The sequence below is a fragment of the Bombus terrestris genome, chromosome 6 (genome assembly GCF_910591885.1).
Source record: "Bombus terrestris chromosome 6, iyBomTerr1.2, whole genome shotgun sequence".
Lineage (NCBI taxonomy): Eukaryota > Metazoa > Arthropoda > Insecta > Hymenoptera > Apidae > Bombus > Bombus terrestris.
Window position 1 is genome coordinate 8,991,523 of NC_063274.1, and position 22,292 is coordinate 9,013,814.

The following is a 22,292-nucleotide window of genomic DNA, read 5'->3' on the forward strand; positions in this document are numbered from 1 at the left end:
ATCGTATCGGCGGACGATTGTTACTGTAGGTGCTAGCTCGGTGATCTCAATTAATTACCAGGTCTGGCAACGTTGATACAGCTGGTGGTTAACCGTATTCCGGAGGAAGTACTTCAGATACAACCATTTACCGGTGTCGTATCGATGAAATGTAAATTTGGATAACTGCTTGCAAACGTCATTCATGTCGGTGCAATCTGCACACCGAGCCGTCTATCTCATGCATATGCCTCTGGCAGACTGCGCTATCGCTTTCTCCTGCTATATTCGCTTTTAAGGAATAAATGCGACCCGTGTTTACAAGTCAAGGGACACCGAGATCGTATTCGTGTAGCGAATTTGCAAGTAAATATCGGACACGTAAATTTCGCAAGTTATGACATGGGTTATGATACCCCAAGAGTCGCGTAAACTGTTTATAAGTGGATCATAGTTTTATAAGTGGTATCATAGTCGCAATATAGCCATAAATTATATTCCTAATATACATTTAAAGTATCTAAAATAGCAGTGATGTATTTTCCAATGTAAAAATAAAATTTGGATAATGAATTATTCATTAAATATGTAGATAGTAATAACGTAACTATTTTTTTAATATTTAATGTCTGTCAGCGTATCCATTTTTAATATTAATCTAGCTATGGTACACCTGATTTTAATATTAATTTAATCTTCATGTTGCACAACCGTGAATACCTTCTTTATAGAAACTTCACCAGCTACGATTTACTTTTCCGATAATTCGGTAAACTATGAACTATACCTACTTCAGTGGAAGCTTGGAACCATTTGTCAAGGTGCAAATTACCAGTTAAGTCAGACAAATCGCGACAATGGGAAAACGCAGTCGCGCGGAATAATCGGAAGGCGAGGTATATACAATCAGTCCGGACTGACGCCGACGCAATCTCGAAGAACAGCAAAATTCTCTTCCTCTCCTTTTCTCTCTCTCTCTCTCTCTCTCTCTCTATGTGTGTGTGTGTGTGTTTTTTAAAAGTAATAGCAAGTAAATTTATACGACAATTCGTTGAACATCAGTAAACTGTTAAATCCGTTCTAGACAAAGAAACGTTTGGGTTTGAGCCACACTATGCGCTCTTTGTCCGAACAATTTGACGTAGATGGTTGCACCGAGACAGATTTAACAAGTTCTTCACGGCATTGCGAAGTCAATGAATAACACTCGCGTTTCGCGAACTATAATGATTTAAGCGATATAACTTGGATATCGCGGGATTACCGGATGATACTGGCTTTCATAAATTTCAGCCTGAGTTATGGACATAACAATTCCGTTCTGCCATGACAGTTGAGCATCGAAAACACGTATACAGCTAGTCGGACATAAATTTGGATTAATTTCGTGATAGATCAACGAGATAGGGAGATGGAGCTAGTTCGGGATAATATGTTTGGTGTTTTAAATAAACAAGTAAATGTTAAAATTCACAGGATAATCGTGTAACACTGATCAAAGTATAGCTCGAATTTGATCGTGCATTAATATGGAATATCGCGTGTATTTTAGCATTATGACAGCAAATACAATTATGAAAATTACGGAATTCTATTCCGTAAATAATGAATAATGTATAGAGTATAATAAGTATAACAGTTATAACAAAGTAAATTGAATGCGTAAAAATATTAGAAAGGACAATAAAATGAGGTATAGACAACAGTATAAGAATCATCTAAATTCTAAAATTAAAGGATATTTACTACAGGTGAGATTTAATTAGTCAAAAACGAGATATGTACAGATACAATTTCATATAGCAATAATAATAATATTTTTTCCAAATACCTATGATATTTGTAAAGAATCATACATTTTATGTTATGCATTTGATGGAGGATTTGTAATTTTTATGTCTTCAATATTTGTTTGCATATTCAAAAATGTAAAAAACTATTGAATAAATAATATATCTTTCACATGCATATACTAACTTTTAATTTCTGTTGCATACCAACAGCATGTTGCTTTGAAAGAGGAAAGCATATTGCAATGAAAAAAGGGAAGAAAAAAATGCAGATGAGAAGCAGAGGGGAGGATTTACGTTTCATCGAATAACCATTTATCAGAATTTCGAACTAGACTAACAAAATACAGACGCGGCCTGTAACGCGTTACACAAATCTGCAATGTTGCGGCGCTGTTGAAATTGGACGATCTCCAAACGCTTCCAAACAGCGAAATAAATATGGACGACGTATGAAGTTGCCAGATAAAATTTCCCGATGAATTATTACGCGATCGTGTAAATAATCGGTGGAAATCAAATTGGACAAGTAAAATTCGTATGAAATCTATAAAAAATTCGACCGTGCATGATTTATTGTTTATAGAGAAAATATTTCTTAAAAAAAGATACCTGAGTGACGTTTGATTTTTTTTAGCAACATAAAATGAGCTACTACCATAATACCTTTTGCTGTCAACACTCTTTTAAAATTGGCAAACTAGGAAAATTCGTTTTCACCAACAATTTATTCAATGTCAATAAACTTTAGCGCATGAAATTAATAACGCACAAATAATTCAACATTCATGGTAAACAACGAAACAACCATCAAACACAATCGTTCGTATGACAGGATAGAATCGATCGAATTACTTCTGCAAATTTCTGCAATGAAGAAACTAACGTATTCGCAGCCACGTCCGATCGTGGGATATGCAGGTGTACGCGCATGCAAATGAAGATCTGTTCCGAAATGAAACGTCGAAGATAAAATCTGTTAGCGTGAAAACGGAGTAACAACACGATTCAACAAAGATTGAAAACCTTATCTTCCACGCGATGCATTAATTTCGGTTTGTAAATTATGTTCTATCGAATGCAACGTGCACTTCATTTACTCCGGCGATAAATTAATAGTATGAGAGTTTAGTTGGACGCCACTTCGATCGCTGGACAGACACGTCGAACATTGTCAATTCAGTGGTGAGAATGCTATGTATCCTACGGTCTGTCAGTATTGCAGTGAGCCATGCTGTCGTTAATCTCTGCCCTCTATTTCTCATTTCGAATCTACATCGATCGATATCCTAAATTTACCGTAAACAGCTTTGACGTCAAAATGTCCAACGAATTTAATTTTAAATTTCATTTTTAATACGAACGATATCCCAACTCCGCGAATTTAATATAAAGATTCAAAGCATTCTGAATAAAAAATTTGAATATTGAACAGATCACGTGAAATTCTATAACTATGATATAAAATACCAGATTTAAACGAGTTTTGCCCTAAGAAATTTAATATAGACGGACGTCGATTCAAGAGAATCGATATATCATTCTTGATTTAGGAGACTCGATAGTGACACCTTTCTGGACTCGAAGTAATAGATACAAACGATCTTGGATTCGACATATCAATCTAAACCCAAGGGATCTGATACAGACTACCACAGAGCCAAGAAACTTAATTTAGATCAGTGCTGGTCCCCGGGATTTGGTGTGGATGACCTGGATTCTTGGACCTACGTAGTACATACGCCACCTCAAGGTCCAAGGATCGAGATCAATTCGTTTAGATGTTCAGTAGACTGTTCAGTTTTCTCCAACGTTATTTATACGGAGTTCCTTCGGTGAAAGTAAGGCTGCCAGCATCGTGTCCCTTTGAGTTAGGGTCATTTGTATCGCTTGTGTCACGTATTATTTGTCTCAATCCCTTTAAGTCAGAATTGACTGTTCTACATGCCACTCTTTGAGTCAGGATTATCTATCTTTGATCCGAACTTGACTACGTTGGTCTCTTTTGATTTGGAGCCGTCTTAGTAATTCGTTTTGACGCAGAGTTGCAGATCTAGCGCTGCCTTTGAACCAAGCTGCCGTTATCCTTCTCTTGTTTCATCTATGACTACTTTTGTTAACTTCTTTCAATCTAGAATTATCTATGTTAGACTCTTCCGATTCGAGATCGTTTTCCCTCAGTCATTCTAATCCAAACTCGGGTTTCTGTAATACAAAACTATCCCTTTTACGATATCTTTTCGATTTAAAATTATTTATGCCAGATCTTTTCCACTGAAGTTTTTTAAATCGAACGGAAAGATTGGCAGTAATGAACATTTTATTACATTAACACTTTCATAGTGTGATCGTTTGATACAATTTCTTGATTTTTAAATATCCAATGTGTATAACGAATATCTAATGTCAGATTTTTATCGAGTATAGCTCTTTAAATAAATTTGTATGCTTAAAAGGTAAATCAATTGGTATTAGAAAGTTGCATATTCATATTAATTTAATCTTTCCTATTCGACAAATCTCAAATGTATTCTACCACAGAATGTTACAACGCAATCTACTTTCCAAGCTACAAGTGGTCAAATCCCTTCACTCTGCCACTTCGCCATAACTCTGCCAAGACATTACAGCAAATAATCCATGACCTAGTACCAAAGATAACGAACATTCGAGACCGCGAAACTTCACCCAAGTTCGTTACAAAGTCATTAATCATACAATTTAACAGACGTTGAAGGCATGTTTAACCCTACATCCTGCATGCACGCCAACGGTACAAAATATTTTACGTGGGCCTGTTAATACCACGCGTCGTCAGCATTATTCGGCCGTATAATGTGAAGGGAGTATAAACAAGCATACATATACTACAAGTTAATACCGTGCTACAGAAGTGAAGCTGAAAGCGCAAACGCGTTTAGGAAACATCGGGTCAAGTTTAATGACTCAACTTCGCCGCGTTTCTCTCAGAAACACGATGAAACATGGATGTTTCCAGTCAACAGGATTCGCCGCGCATCACCGGAAGCAGCGAAACTCCAAGGCTCGTTGCCAGCTTGTGAGCTTTCTAAGCATAACTATACATTACCAATGTTTTCTTTTCACATTTACTTAATGAACATGTTTGTATAATTTTTGCGATGATTATGATATAATCGTTTTTATTCGTCGGATTTCAGAGAGTCTCTTGTAGAAATTTTATGGAATGAATGCATATTTGAATGTGTCTACCGGTATTTGTTTGCATGACAAAATGAGTCATGAAATATGAAAAGATTCATATTTTTAATTTTGGAGCTTCGATGAATGATAAACGAATGGAACGACAAACATAAAAGTCGGTGAACCTGTTAGCAAAGCAAGCAGAGCTTGAAAATCGTACTGTCTACATATACAACGCGTAACGTTTGAAATCAAAATTTTCGAATGTTTATTCTTTTCAGAAATTTTTTAAAATTTCAATAAAATCATATATCTATCAAGTATTTATTCATCATCATCGGGTATTTACTCTTGGCTCTAGCACCGAAGAACGGTAAATGCCTCGCAGTTATAGGCTTAATTCGTTGTAAACGCGCATTGATATTTTCCAGCTATTTCACGATTGTAGTCGCATGACGGGTATACATTCGCATAACAGGAATGTCTTTAGTTATTAGCCAGGTCGGGATATTAATCCCGGTTAGCGGCAAGTGGCGCGATAATAGCGACACTTGCGTTGCGGTCAGCTCGAATTTATGTCGACCGAGCTCTTGTTGTCGTAGGTTCTGTCGGTCGGAAGCGAGTCATTGTCGAAACATCAGAGCATCGACGATAACCACTCTTCGTCGGCGATGCTCCATGTACCGCAGACAGAACCGACCAGACACACCAAAAGCGTCGTGTTGCAGTTAATTACTCGCGGATCGAATCGCCGAAACGACGGGGATTACCGGAGAAATTAAAACATCAGATGGTAGCACGATAACATATTTTCTGTTGTTAGCGTAGCCGATCGTTAAAATTTCATACGGTAGCCGGAAAATGTAATCACCAACGGTAAAACGTTCCATCCTCTCACCCGATATTCCAAGCGAAAATTGTGGAAACGCAAGGCGGTAATATTCGCGATATCATCTTGTGGTGTTGTGTATATGTATATTACTTTTGAAATTACCATTGGAAACTTCGGGCTTGTTAGTGAAACATTAATGTGATTGCAGGTAATTAGTATATATATTTATATATGTATGGTTAAAATTTAAGATAATATTACAGTTGGTAGGTTGGAGATATTAACTTTCCTGTTTGTTATGTATCTTTACTATTTGAATTTCTGAAAATACCACTCTTCAGTGTGATATCGTGGAAACCAACTTTCAAATTGCTTTCAGTAATCGTATTTTGCTTTTTTTTTTATTTACGAGCTATAGATATCCTAAAATCACATAGATTGACCATATCTGTATAAGTAACGTTAGACATTTCAAAAGAATGAGATTCAAAAGATCGTTTTTCGAACTTCGAACTGCAAACTGCATAGAAAGTTATAGAAATTTATTTATGTACTTATTCGTTCGTAGGAATCCGCCTATATTACACGTATTTCGAGAGAGAAGGAAATAATTTGCATTGTGAACGCTACGACATCGAGAATACAACATAAAATAACAAGCCTAAACTTTTGAACGACGGTGTACACATAAACGCGTTTAACAGACCGCATCATGTGTTTTCGAGCTCGAAGAAAAATCACGTTAACGAATTTGTAATCCGATAGTGGCGGCTACGAAATCAAAGTTTCCAGCTCGATGCCACTATTTGTGCATAAAATAAACAGCGCGGTTAACGATGGAAGATTTATTGGCGCGCAATCAAATATTTCATTTAACAGTTTGTTTTTTTAATCCGAAACACCCGTTTATATATTTATACGTTCTTTCGCGTCTACACGATATTTATGCGCATGTTCGGGAGTCGCAAGCACGCGAACCAGAGTGAAGAAATTATTACACTCTCCTAACAGCGCTGAAACTTTATTATGAATGTGTGGCAATATACTTTTTTCCACTGAGTAATTTTTTATTCATTCCGAACACACGTAAACCGCAGGAGTATTTTCTCTCTTATATTATTTTTTCGTTTAGTTTGAACGAGAATTTCTTCTCTCTCTTTCTTTCTCTCTGCAAGCCAACTGTCGGTTGGTCGAATATATTTTATTAACGCTTGACTAAAATCAGCCGCAGCAAGTTTTTAAACGGGTCAGAAACTTCCGTTGAAATTTTTGGAAACTTACCGATGCTGCATTTATTAACGTACACCATTGTTCATCGAGTGAAGTTTCGTTGAAAATTCGCCGTAAATCAGGTAACCCGAAGGTGTATGTCTTCTCCGAGCACGTAAGAAAATTCTGTTAACCGACCCGAATAAATATGTACTGCATCCGTCATCGTTGAGGTCGATCTACGAAAACGAGGAGAGAGTAATATTTTAAGAAGCTGCAACGTAAAGAATGACACGTACGTGTGATCGAGTTATAAATATTGTTAACCAAGCGTGAAAAAGATAAAGTACCTATACCATCTGGTGGTTCGTGTAGTTTATACACTGATTTACTATTTACATATAGAGTTTACTACGAAATTTTCTATGCTGCACTATGATATTGCTACCATTTTCATTAAATTAACCACAACCACTTACATTCAATAATTGTTTAAACCGTAGTTAAAATTTATATATTCGTTCTCCATTATACAGTATTAAAATATCCTAAGAAACATGGCACAATTTTATAAGTTGTTTATCAAGAAAACTATGACTCAAAAGCTTCCTCGAATTAGGATAGTAGATAAACATTTCACTTGTTTAGAGTACAGATGCCATGTTTTGCCGTAATCTCGCGATGTTTTCTTCTGCTTCAACCACCTCTTCCTTTCTTTCTATAAATGATTCGTCTTACACATACAGAAGACCAGTCATGTTTGTACTGTGTATGTGTATGACCATTACTATTGTTAATGCCATTAATGAATTGAACTGAAAAGAGCTGTTCTGTCTCGTTATTGTTAATGCCACTAAGAAATTAAATAACAAAAGAATAGCATCGCAATTACACGTTTCCCTTAATTTTCTTTTTCTTTACCCTACCTTAACAATTTATCTTTAAAATAGGGATTATTTCCTGAGACGTTTTGATATCAAATAAAAGACATTAATACAAAAGACATTTCGTAACGCTTATTACAACACATTAAACTTACATGCGTCGCCTTATGATCATTCTCGAGTGCTTATTTTAATCTCGAGACATTAAGGAATATCTTCGAAGAAAGAATAAAAGGCTGTTATCCTCCGGGAATAAATATACACAAGAATTTCCAGAAAACGGCTGCGTCATAAGCAAAGAAAAGTAATTACGGCCGTTCTTAGTCTACGCTATCTTCCCAAACGTTACCAACTAACGAGGCAACCTCATTATTGCGCGGCGGTAATGTTAATCTCTCGCGGGGTCTCAGAATTACGTTTTTAATTAGCTTGGCCCTGTGCACCATTGATTAAGAACAAAATACGCGTGATATACAATGCCTTTCTGTATCCCACGGAAGTACATATCTTTAATCTGATTCTTTTTTATCATTTTTGTGCCACATGTGACGTTATCGATTCAATATAGTAGCGATTTGAATTAAAACGACAGTCTTCTTTGAAGTTACAAATAAAATATGGAATAAAATATTCTGCAATCGCAAACGAAAAATTTAATTCAATATTTCCACATACTTCTGCCTCGGAAACTCGCGGAAGAGAGCGAAAGACTAACGAAAAGAGCAAGGAGATCACCAAGAATCTGTTTCTGTGGATAAATATATCGATCAAGTACATCGACTTTCACACAGATACTAAAACTAAGACTATATAAAATATTGAAACTAACGACGCAGCTTACAATTAAGACTTTAAAAGTATGACTTAAAATTAACGACGCAATTTAAAACGAAGATTTAAAAGTGAAGTTTAAAAATTAAGATTTAAGAGACTGAAGTTTAAAACTACGATTCAAAACAAAGTCCCTTGTTGTCTCATACAAGTGAAATTATTTTTACTTTGATAAATGAATCCATCCTTAAACAAAGATTGTAAACAACAAAAGTTAAACATAGGAAAACATAAATTAATAAGATGATTTAGTAATACATAGAAATTGAATTTTCCATTTAATTTCTGATGTTCCAACATCGTATACTATAACAATATGAAATTATTAAGTCCACTAGACGACGTAGAAAAAAATACTTGTCAACAAGTCTCAAAATAAACGTTGCTTGACTTAATTTACTTTCATGATTATCAATACAACTAAAAACATCTCACCTACAGGAGATATTTCAAAACACATTTTCACGAAAATAACATTATTTCCATTCCATTTCCATTTCACTAAATCAAGTTGAGAAGCGAATTAATCTACTTATTACTGTGCAAAGCTAATCCATGTATCTCCGCTATAGCGAGCCGAAACACGAGGAGTCAAACGATCCTGCGTTCATCGTACAATCTGCTTTTCCCTTTCGCCGAATCTATGTCGCTAACAATTTCGCAGAACCGCGCGTTGCAACGGGAGTTATCGTGAAGAGGTCTATTCAAACAGCACAAGTCCTCGAGCTGCGGTTGCTTGAACGTTCCTGGGACGTAATCTAGTCGACGGTGCACGATTGTGCGGCCATAGAACGGTGCCACGGAAATCGTTCGCGGGACAACGCCCTGGCGCGTCGCGACGCATTCTGTTTGTGTCCCTGCTGAATAATCAGTGGGGATGAAAGGATGGCTGGGAAAAAAGTGTTTCCGGTATCCTGTTTCGCTGAGAAAACAACGCGTTTCAAGCTACACCAACGTGCTGCATCATTTCGCTTCTTTTACGATTTTTGTGTGTAGAATGTATTATAAATTGCACGGGTTGATGAACTTACATTCGCTGAAAATTAAATTTCCATTTAGAAAATCGTTAATAGCTTCGTAGAGGTGAAAACGTTTACAGACGATTAGAGGATCAATGTCTAACACGTAACTAATACCATCTGCTTGAATGAATGAATAAATGAAATACTTTAATTTCTATTTTTTACCTGATTTTCTTGATTATTTTTTCTTCAAGACGAAACAAAAATCAACTATTATCATCTGTATCTCTTGTTTTAAATTGAATTACTAGTATTATTTGCACATTTTCATCGAAAAATACTTCCAATAGAATGATTATCGGCGATAAACGAATTTATCGACGAGATTAATTATCGGGAATAAAGTTAATCGAAAAGTAGAACTGTCATTTGATAGATGCTATCGGTATTCCTGCTTTGTGATTTACGCAAACTCCGATTCCATGCCATGTCAGCATACAAAGGGGTTCATTTATTCGTGACGTTTTCATCACCGATATAGTGATCATTGCAAGTCCGATATTGCCTTTCGGATTAACGAAAAAATGTGCTACCTTTCTTTCGTCCATCCATTGCTTTCATACGGCAAACATTAGTATGCAAGCCGTATAAACTGACTAATAGCTTTCGCTGGATGTTTCAGTCCCACGAAATATCCAGCTCGTTCTTCCAAATGTCGAATAAACGAATCGAAGTGTCTCATATATCGATCTCATGATCAAAATTTTCTTCGTGAAGAATCGAATTAAATTTAAGTATTTTGTCAGAAGTGAAAATATTAATTTGAAACGCAATAGAGTAATATAATTAAATTAAAATAAAAATATCGAAATCTTAACTTTTCCACTTATCTTGTATTCCATTATAATTAAAATTATTCTCGTTCTCATTCAACTAACATTTTTCAATTCATTCAATGGTCTCCGTGCTTCGTCAAATTTTAAATTCACCGTCTCATTGGAGAACTCATGTAAAAGGGCCAAATCATGAAGGACGAGCTTCTACGGAAGCGTATTAAGAAAGGAAGAACCGGGTTTTATTAGATACTCCCGACCTATTACAAGAGAAGTAAGACAAATCGTTCTTAATGAGCGACGATTTGTTACGGGATATAGGGAGGAAGGGAAACGTTCCACCAGGCACCGTATCACGGAAAAGCTTTTTGATATCGGTCTACATGGGTTAGTTTTGCCAGGCAAAGGGAAAAACGATAAGAATTGCAGCGTCTCATAAACAACGTTGGTAGACAAACACTGCAGGATTCTGGAGCGGTTTCCGAGCAACATTTCCGATTTAGACAGCCATGCGTTTCTCGAGCAAATAAGAGCAGGAAGCGTGCTGGAAACGAGATCGTAAAGCGTACTCTTGCGGCAGCGGTGATGTTTTATTTGTTTTCCTTTTATTGTACATTAGGACGAGTACTTAGTACAGTCTTTTCGGCTATCTAATGCCGCTTCATTTAATGTAGCCTAATAACAAGAAGGAGTTCATAGAAAAAAATAGATAAAAGATTTTTCTTTCAAAAATAAATTTTTCCATATATACCGCAAATGATTTGGAAGCTCTATTAAAATATTATTAATCGATCAGATTTTTTTATTATAACTTTATTACAACGATATTATAATTTCAGTTTAATAGATTTCTTAATAACGAATACAATTCACCAAAGAATGTTTTCGATATTGAAACAAATACACTAAAAATGAAAATAAACCCAATACTGTAGAACAAAACATTCAAATGTACAATTTATAAGACTACAGACAATATTCCCATCGTTCTGTCAAGTGCAAACACTCAGCGGTCCAAAAACAGACGTGTTAATTGTCTTTCAGTTCTTAATCGTTTCTTGTGCTCAAACTATCAAGCCCACGTTTAGTTTCTCCAGCCAACAGCATTGGTTTTGTGCGTCGGTATCATTTGGGACAGCAGAGAGGCGGACGCCTGGTTAATTCTAACTCGCCATTAAACGCGCAAAGCTCTACGCTCTTCCAGTCCGTTGACTACGGTTCCACGGCCCGACAGAAATTTCTCAGTTATCGAGAATGTGACGTCACGACGGCGTTATCGCTTAGTCGATTTCGGGGGCTCGAAATCGGTGGCTGGTTCCGTAGCAGTTTGTGCCAAAGCCCGACTCCCTTTCAGAGGAATAATTTTCCAGGAGGATGGATTCGCGCGGCCGAGTACACCGACTTGTGCTGAACGGATCGTCGTTGAGCATAAGACAAAGGAGGAGCAGACAGGGTGGGAAAATCGAAGTATAAGTGCATCAAATGGAAGTGAGATCGAAGGAAAGACAGTCAAGGTTAGGTTTATCTCTTTGCTGAATCCTTATAAACCGTTCATATAGTTCTTTCAAATAAATACATCAATAGATGTGATCTTATGAAATATGATTCTATAGAATTGTCATCATACGAAACTAATAATAAACTACAGGAAGCTAACTACTGAGCTAACAGGAAACTATTGGAATATTTGATGTTTGTCAATAGACATAGTAAACGTGAAACTGAATTCTCAGCAGTGTATTAACACGATCTCTGGTTTGGCATGGAACGCGATTACCTCCTGAAGGACCTTGATGATCACTTCCGTGACGCGATTTCGACGTACATCATTGTCGTCGTGAGGTTCGTTCGTTTCGGGAAAGCGAACAAATAAGATGAAGTGGAAAAATTTCAAGTAAGATGTCATAGATAACGAAGAAAATTTGTCAATTGATTAACGAGAGATTTTTCTTGATTCGAGCACTGTGATTATGTTGTGAGAATGAAGATAGATTTGAAGATAGTGTTCATTGCATTCTAAGAATTTGCTGTTTAGTGTAGGAGACGGATACAAGAGATGGAATACTCTAGAATGTTCTTACTATTTTGAAAATTACAGTAAAATGAATAGACGTTGTGATACAATTCCAAGTTACAATTCTATTCTTATTTCTCATTTTACACCAACTAACTTTAACCGCAAACTAAACTCGTTCTTCGATTTCATTCTATTCGCAAAGCCATCACCATCAAGCCAAACGACTCGTTATATCGGAAACTCCATGTGTTCTCTATCCGTACAATCCATTTAAAGCCGTATCTTGCCTGAAACACTGCCTTCTATCCCAAACAGCAACTTGATCCCATCTATGCTTTCCTAAACACTTGTCATTTACAGGCAGTAGTGCAACGAGACCTTCATTCACATCCAACGTCCGAGAAGTTTATTCGCACCTGCTACAATTGCGAGCATAGGTATACTATACAAGACCAATTCACCTTTGTGAACTTTTAGTTGTATTCTGGATTCTATACCCGTTGCAGTTCCTCTCTTTGTAAATTTGAACAACGATTTTAATGGAGATATCCTTACTGAATTGTTACGTTCTGCTCGGTAAAAATTTGTGAAAAAAGGGAGCGTAAAATATACTATCGTAAATCACTTTTATAAGAGAATACTTATGTAAAGAAAGATTTGAAATATGCTGGAAATATATTATACAAGTTAAACTAAAAAATAAAATTTGTTTAATCTAATTATTGCCAGCTATTGATGTTTATATTAATGTTATATATATATAGTGTTGTAGCGGCACATGAATCAATGGAAGATCCGAATCGGAGAGACTCATATTGTTGTGCCTTGGAGTGCCAACGTTATTTTGGTTTGCTAGGTTCAAAGGTAAACGAACTCCGGACAAAACATTATCGCTGTTATTTGTAATCGTCAATCGGAGTTACATTCGAACTTTTTATAACACCACCGATCGATACAAATAGACGAACGTGCTCTGTAGGATAATCAGTATATTTATTATAGTGAGCGACGATTACGATCGACATACACTATCTCTGTATTTGTACTTAAAGTGATTTTAATATAACTGACAACTGCGAATTCCTCACTTGTATCTTTAATAAACCAACCAACACGTATAATAGACCACCTCAGTGTAATAGAATCGTAAATGAAGCTCTCTTCGAAAACTCGTTATATTGATTATACTATAACGCACTAATTAATAACAGTTAACAAAGAGACATTGTCAGAGCGCAAAAATAAAAAGCCGCCATTAATGTTTATGTGAATGAAATTTGTTATCGATAAGCTTTCACGGAAAGTTTATTGTTCATCATGCATAGCTTGGTTTGCTCACAAATTGATACTAACAGTTGTAACGAAAGGATTCCATATCACCACAGGACAACGAAAATAGACAGAATAACAACGAAATATGAGTATAATGTAAAGGTTGAAATTGTTAATAATATTATCCGTTAACAAATCGATATTTATACCAACGCAAATACAATGAAACGCAGAAGGAAGACGACGATTTAACGTCAATCTCAGAGACGAAGCAATTAGCGTTCAAGAGGCGATGTTTAAGAATCGACGGCTTTGGTTCAGTGACGATAGCGAAATACGCCTCTCATTTACTCGTTGCTCTCGAACGATGTCTTGACTCGGGCCAATCGTGTTTTATTGCCAATCAGGTGCCACGACGAGGAACGGTGCTCGTGAATTCGCAGACCAAACGAGCTAAACGAAAATTTCGCTGAAAACGACTACCCTCTTTTACCTCGAATACTTCGCGAAGAGGGAAACCCACCTCGGGCTATATTCTTTGCATGAATCTTGTTGATTAACAGTCATCGCGACCGACTTTCTCAAAACCTCGTACTATGCAAATCTTTACATTTGAGCAGCTAATAGTACGGACGATTTATCTTCGAATATAAAACGGAATTTCACGGTTTCGTACGTATGTAAAAGAATTTTCTATACTATTTTCGTTGATATATTCTCATAAATCATATCTGCGCGTTGAGTCGAGCCTTTGAAGGAAATTGCTACCTCCGTTGTCTATAAAGGCCGAGCTGTACGATGAAATACGGTAGCCGAGACACGGTCGAGTTCGAGTTAAAAGGATTTCCAAGAGTAAGTTTCTTGTAAGAACGTTGCACAAGTTGATAGCTTTTATGGAGGAGGATAGATGGAAAGTATTGCGAAAATATCGTCAAGTTATTTTTACATTATTTGATGATTCGTGATATTCTTGCTGTTAAACAGCTAAATTGCGCTAGATACGTAATAATAATTTGAAGACCATAGAAAAACATGATGAGTCAATCGCGCATTAAAACTATCTTTCCATTTGATTTTCAGATTAAGTATGCGTATTTGTCACTTTGTGGATCTATTACTTATTTTCATTAAGTTATATCTTCCACCCTATCAGTTTATTCTCATCTTCGATATTTTATTAAAATATTCGGCCACAATGGCGTAGAAATCAGAAAATGAAAAGAGAAAAAGGATGTATTCAACGATTCATTTTACTTTAACCGAATCTACTAAACTGTAGATTCTGTAATAATCCCGAGTTTACATATAAGTTATTGTAACAGACTCAAATTCGTAGTGAACTGGTTCCAAAACTGCTTGTTTCCTGATTTACTTACAATCTGCAGAACATAGTCAGCGCGTTTAATAACCGTCAGTGTGATCCTATTATCGTATCCTCTCGTCTATTCCCGATGTCGGGCTTAATTAATGTTATTTCAACTTCGCTACAGCCGTCGTATACTGGAAAGTGGTTCGCGCGGTGAACTCGCTAGCTTCTTTAATTTAATGCATTGTCACGACGGGCCGCGGCCCCGGAATAATAATTCATTATCGAATGACCCGAGAACACTATCCTCGTTATGTGCGATGCCTCCTCGGGGATCCAACGCTAGGAAGAAACTTTTCATTCCTATTTCTCTAGAGATTGCCGCCACTCTCTTTATCCGCGCGTGGTCTATTCGTTCACGACCGTTTGCCTTCGCCAACACAAAACCAGACAATCCGACGAGTTTACGATAACACGACTGGCTTCGGGGAATCTAGACAATTTTGCCTCATATTTTGGAAATCGATGTTTCCCATTTTCATATTACCTAGCGATGCGTGTGCGTGGTTTATCATGATGTTGCAAAGATGTATATCCATTTCTTTAAATTTCATACGATTGTAAAATTTAGAAGGAAAATATAGCAAGGGAAAAGGTATCAGGTGACGTAATTTAATTGCGAAAATTGCAAACGAAATGTTGTGTTAACGCAACGTCGCCCCTTAATGGATTAACAAGAAACAAGGGATGCTCGTAAGCAAAGTGAAGAATGGTTGGAAAAAACGCAGATGGTCGAAAGATCCTGCGTTTATTTAGCATTCACCCTCGCGCTCGTTTATAAAGTTGCATTTCAATTCGCAAAATGGGAAAGGGAGAACGAGAGAAGCACGGGTGGGAGAGGGAGGGAGGGGAGTAACGTGTGCAAGGAAACCGGTATAAAATATCCGTCAACGTGGCTGGAATAGTGAACAGCGTTCAATCTTATTTCAGTTTATCTCCATAAATCCCCGTTAAAATTGAACGCGGCTGAGATCTGTGCTCGACCGATCGCCGCGAAAATTTCCATCTTGTCGAAATTGACTCCGCAGTACAGGGACGCGAAACGTCGGGAAAGAACCAGAGAAAATCTCAGAGAGAAGGAGCGGAATCACGTGGAAAGGGGAAATCGCGAGGAAATATTTCGATGTGAAGGAGAGAAGCCGCGAGGGTCGTTACTCTGGCCGCGTTTATGGACAGCTTCTTGATTATAATTTCAAATCAGCCGCTCCTTCAAAACTTCTCTAGAACAAGATTACTACGTTATCGTGTCTCAGCTTTCGTGAGCCACTATCTCACGAAATTGTGGATGAACATTACGACACTACGCGTTACCCAAGGGACTCGGGCTACCGTTACGGACTCGGTGTTTAGATAAATGAGATTTGTACTGGGATATGGCGTTAGCTATGCTAGTTGACGGATACAACGCGAATGGCTAATACTTGTGAGTAAAATTGTCGAAATGCTTTTAAGTGTTCATTCATAAGCATAGATTTTCAGAAGAGACATGTATTAGATGTAGAAATGAATTGGATAACTGATAGTTTCAAGTACACGAGTTAAACAAATTAGTATAGCACTTGATAGTGTTCAGTGTTTTCGCATCGTTCGAGATTCATTCGAAAATCATTATCTCTGTTCACTTAGTTTAATTATAACTTCCTTGGAACATAATAAACTCGTATTATTTTGAAAATATTTATATAATGGAAATTTTAAAATAATATTCTTTTTTTAATATACAGACGCTAAGAAACGAACAGGTTCAGCCGTACTCCTTTCTGTATTAGCATTCGTTCCTCTTGACCTGTTTGATTAAGCAGCGAGACAGAAAGGATCTCTTCCTCCTTCTTTATGAACTTACCCTTACTGCAGAAAATAGACAGTATGTTTATGCAATTTCCTCTCCTCGGTGTCTGCTTCTTTTGCGAGCACTATGATTCGATTTTTGATATTATTCTTTTACATCATATTTATTATTATGTTGCAGAATGACTTTTCTTCTACTTATTTCTTCGTTAAGATATATATTGGTAATGCGCTATACACAATTAAATCGGAATATAGGTTGGCAAATTTTTAAATATTTAAAAATTGTGTACTTGTTTGATAATTAGCAAATTCTAGTTCATAAAATATTACTACATGAATCCCCCTAAAACTCAGATTTGCGATCTTCATAACGGGTTTTCCCGACGTTAAGTCAGTGAATAAAGTATATGTCGCCTTCGACAATGTTTTACTAATAATTTTTATTTTTGCGAGATAATCGTAAAATTCAGAGTTAAGGGAAAAAAGGAAAATATTTCGAAAGAAATATACGATACTCTTGCCTCTACTCCCAAATGTCCACGAAGACATCTTGCACTTGACCTCCGCTTTCTCAGCCTCGGCCAGGTGAAAAATTGCCCGTTTCAGTTGTTGGAATTTTCCTTTCCGCACAGGAAAGTGGAAATTCTTTGCGGCAATCTTACTCTCTATATATCTTCCCTCGAGACAATTAATCTTTCTTTACTGGTAGCGTAGAAAACGCATTATCTATCCGTAGAAATAGTGCTTCTACTGTAATTGATATATTTAATCGAATCGGACGGTATTTTATCCCCCGAATTTCGAGTAAAATCGCTAAGCATTTCAGCACACGTTCAGCTTTGACATAACATAAAAGTCGTTTATAGAATAATATCGAAGGATTATTGAGCCGTGAATATTTCGTTGATACGATACAATAGAATTGTTCGTATAAACAGTAAACTAATAGTAGCGCGAAACGTGTTGCAGAACGATAGGTGCGCTAGACGTGGAAAATTATTTTATCTGCGAGTGCGACGTTCATGACTGATCGAAGGTGTTTAATTTGTGGTGTTCCATCGATTCCACGAACGAATGCACACGTTCCGATTCAATAGCCTTTTAAAATCGGCTCTTTGTTTGGCCTGGCGAATATTTAGGATTGATCGCACCTAAATTATTTTGCGATATTGTATTACGCCGCTTCGTAATATTCTATTATCCTCGCATTCATATTATTTTTGATATTTCTCTCTTCCATTTATTCCGTGGTTCTCGATGAAAGCCAAAGTCCTGTTAAAGAATCAACAAATTTTCAGTTAATAATTTCTGAAAGTTAGACGCATCTCACTGTTTTCATACAAGTAATATCTACTAGACGAAAAGATTCGAATGGTAAAATGTACGAATTTGCATTTCGAATAAATCTCAAGATTATTCTATTCATATCTATAATGTTGAGAATAATTCGAGTTTCGGAAACTCTGAGGTCTGGGTTCTCTTCGAGGCTTTAAGCTCGAGCCACCTAAGCATCTTCCGATCCGAAAATCTCGTTTAACCTTACGACTGGTAAATCGAACTGAAATCCAATCTTTTAACATTATTACCATTATTTTTCAGACTATCGGTCGCAGAGCTTCTCAAGTATGGTAACGACGAACAAAAATGCACTCCTGATAGCTTTATTATTAGAAACAATTCCCTCGGTTGCCCTCGATACTCGTAAACCGGAATCGCAACCTACGAAACTGCTAGGATTTCGTTTCTTTCGATCGGGATCAAAAATAAAGAAGGGTCGGGTGCACAAGATTGCCGTGATTCCATGAATCTAAACGTGGATCACCGTATACGTGGCGATACTTTCGACGAGATAGCCACGAACGAAGGTCAAGATACGTAGGAATAAATCCGCTTGATGTATGGAGTCGATAAGGACGTGATGAGGCGATGAAGTTGGAGCTGGCCAACGCTGCGTGTGATAGCCTCTCGCTCCATTGCATTCTGATCGAGCCAATTCCACCGCAGCAAAAAGTCCTCGGAATATTCCGTTCTCTCTTACCTCTTCGCTATCTTATTAAAAAGCGATCACGGTTCTTTTACTATGAACTGCTCGTTACACGGTAAATTAATCTCGCGAGAATAGCTGTTTCGATAGAATCGAGAAGCTTGTTTTAAAAGTGCTTAAATATTTGGTATTTTAATGGAAGTTTACAACCTGTAATTTGTAACTTGTCTAAGTAATATTACGTAGCTGGTAAATTATGGTGTAAGCTTAAAACGCGTTCAATTAGTAACAAAGGTAACAAGAAATTACAAAGTTGTTTATTGTATAACGATTATCCAATTGTGATACCTACGATAATTAAAGGAGTTCGTTGTAACTCATAGACACCGAGGAACACGACTCATTTCTCGTATCCGTTTAATTTAACTTCTCTATGCCGAGGCCGGTGACAATCTTCAAGCGAGATGGAGAAAGGGGATAGTTACATCGAAATTCAACTCTCGAACGTAATCATGGAAGCGTGTAACATCACGAAGCTTGAATCCCGAAATTACATCGAAGTCGTTGAAAGTCTCGAGCTTGGTTGCTCAATTTCATTCATCTTGTATACTCGCACGAATATTAATTTTCCGGGACGAACGTGTCAAGTGCCCCGCGAACTGAGCGAAACAGTTAATCTTCCGAGTCACATTTAACACATACCCACATACGTATTATTATCGCGTCGCGTCTATTGTCATTTTACGTGTACGAGAACACATCGAACGCGTTCGAGGATTTCATAGTTTCTAATTTCCGTTTCGTATTCCGAATACTCGTGTCGATCCGAATTGCAAAGATTTCGAGGGGTTTGACGTCGATGAATCAGAAGCTGCGAAGAATACCACACGGCCATCGATAATCCTTGAAATCGTTGATCCTTCGGTGCTTTCGATAAATGCCGGCACAAAAATAGGATCGAATCGCACGATTGCGTAGAAGGGATCGTTAAATCACCCACGTAAGCGAAAACTTGTTCAGGTGTAGGAACCTGAGAAGCGTCACGTTGCGTAATCTTGTTGAGATTGGAGATCGATAGACGGTAGTATTAGAGCAAGAAGTTGTATTAGCACAGATAAGATATGGGATAAGATGTGAGATTTATCAACGAAACCTATCAACTGAGTTTCCAACACTTGGATCATGATATCAAATTCTGTGTCTTGTTTGTGGCTACGTCTCCTAAGAGAGTTGCAAAATGTCCTTTGATGTGTCGTATTACTTTCAGTTACAATTATTTTTATAGAAAATTTCATCGCGAAGATTGCATTAAAATATTAAGGTGGAATGATATTCTAAAGAAAGTCTATCTTTGGTATTTTTTTGATATTTTATTTAAAAAATAAAGCTAACGACTTAATGCGTGATAAAACAGGAAATGGTGAAATTGGTTTAAAATTATTAACAAGACGTTATTCACGTTCTCTTTCGAGTAAATCTTGTGAACCTATCTCACCATTTCTACCTTAAAGTTAAAACAAATTACATGTACATGATGACAGTAGCTAACGAAAGTTGTGCCAACATTCTTGCATTACCTCGACGAATTGGCAAATACCAGTGACAACGAGGAATTGCTGGAAGCTAACAGTTGCCTTTTCATTGACCTGTTTAGAAAATTCGACGACGTGGAAGGTAGGATGTCAGCTTCTGGTTTACTGCTCCGATGCTTCTGTCGTTTCAGCTTCTTGCTCGCAGCTCGCTACTTTATTTTTCGAGTTCTTTTTCGATATATTTTCACGACACATTCGCGGACGTCACGATTCTAAGCGTTTTATAAGAATTTTTGTGGTCAGCAGTTTCACTTCAACTTGTTTTATCCACAGTTCGAAAAATTTCTAGAACATTATACAAGACTGAACAAATTTTACCAAGTTGATAATAATTTTACCATAAGAATAGTGATAATAAAATAAATAAAAAATATGGTAGTGGATTAATTAATTGAACTACATAGATATACAAAGATAATACAAATATTAAAGTAAACTTCCTCTCTACTGATATTAGAAATCTATCGTTATTACAAATCAAACAGGTACGAATAATATTATCTTTTAATATACGAAGATCTCTGAAATTTTCAGAAATTTTTATTTCGTTCCAATAAAAGTTCATATTCATTCAGATTATAATTCTTTAGAGAAATCTGATCGTTTGCACATCCTTTGAAATCCACCGATGACCTACTGAACGTCTGGTGATACCGGCCGGATGGATTTGCGATTGCGTGTAAAACACGATATCGCAATTTTAGGAGACATGTACTTGGAATTACAACGAGGATTCGATCGATTTAGGAAGCAGCCGGCACGGTACAGATCCAATATCTTCCGATCCGAACCGCATCATTAGGTTACGTTCGCACGGTAATTAACAATTCCACGTGCAATTTCCCGTTCGCGTCAATCCACTCCACCTGCGTTATTATCGAACCGTGTGTATCGTATCCTGTTTCGTGTCACTTTTCGCAAATCATCCTAAATTATTGCAACTGTTCGAAAATAATCTTTTGAATTTTTCTATTGAACCTATTTGAACCTTCCCTATTACAATCTTGCATATATAAATGTGCACTTCTTAACAGATGTAATACCGTGTTAGATGCAAAATATTGAAAAACTATATTTTATATTCGATAAGATTTACTGAAGAATTGAAGTTAAAATTAGAAAATTGATATTTTTTCCTACAGATAAAATCTGTCGAACCATAATCCACAAATATTGAAATTAGTTACTTAGTAGCACACGCAGGTGACGAATTATTTTAATCGAACACAAAATAACGTAATTGAATTCTGAAATCTATTTTACCGGACATTCCTCCGACATGTATTTCGTATCATCGACAGAAACAAAATTATTACGTTTTCACCGTGGAAACGTGGTACATTGCTTGACTAATTGGTTTGCTTTTCCACTCGTAGTGCATGTTTAAGCGCACGAACGAAAGGCAAACAGGCAAACTGCGGAAACGTTATTTCAACAGCAATAACTCGAACGAGTTTGCCGATCGTTTTTAAACGCCCCGCCATAACCTGGCGCGTGTGGAAGCTCTTCCGATAACCAGAATCGTGGATTATAATTCGAACAAATCGCTTTCGATCTGTTTTTCCTGGAACTTGAAGTTAACTCGCTCGTAAACGGATTATAAACGCTCTAACGAGCTGCAACTTCCCGGTTCAATTCGAACTTTTCCGACGATAGCGTTGTTCTTTCACTCAGCCAGTTAAACGCATCTGAAAAGGAAACTTCCACGTCCTTTTGCTGACGCGATTAAAAAGTTAAATAAAAATTGTGCAGTACAATGAAAGTCTCGTTTCATTCAGATTCTAATCT

General features: G+C 36.8%; 1 protein-coding gene and 1 long non-coding RNA gene across 15 annotated transcripts in view; both read left to right on the forward strand.

The window, feature by feature from the left end:
• LOC100646535 (neurobeachin) overlaps nucleotides 1–22,292 on the forward strand; it is a 415,043-nt gene that overhangs the window by 273,545 nt on the left and 119,206 nt on the right. The gene's annotated exons all lie outside the window — the stretch shown is intronic.
• LOC125385230 lies at nucleotides 4,984–7,860 on the forward strand. Its single transcript, XR_007224273.1, has 2 exons — nucleotides 4,984–5,971; nucleotides 6,332–7,860. It is a non-coding gene; the product is annotated as an uncharacterized LOC125385230 (long non-coding RNA).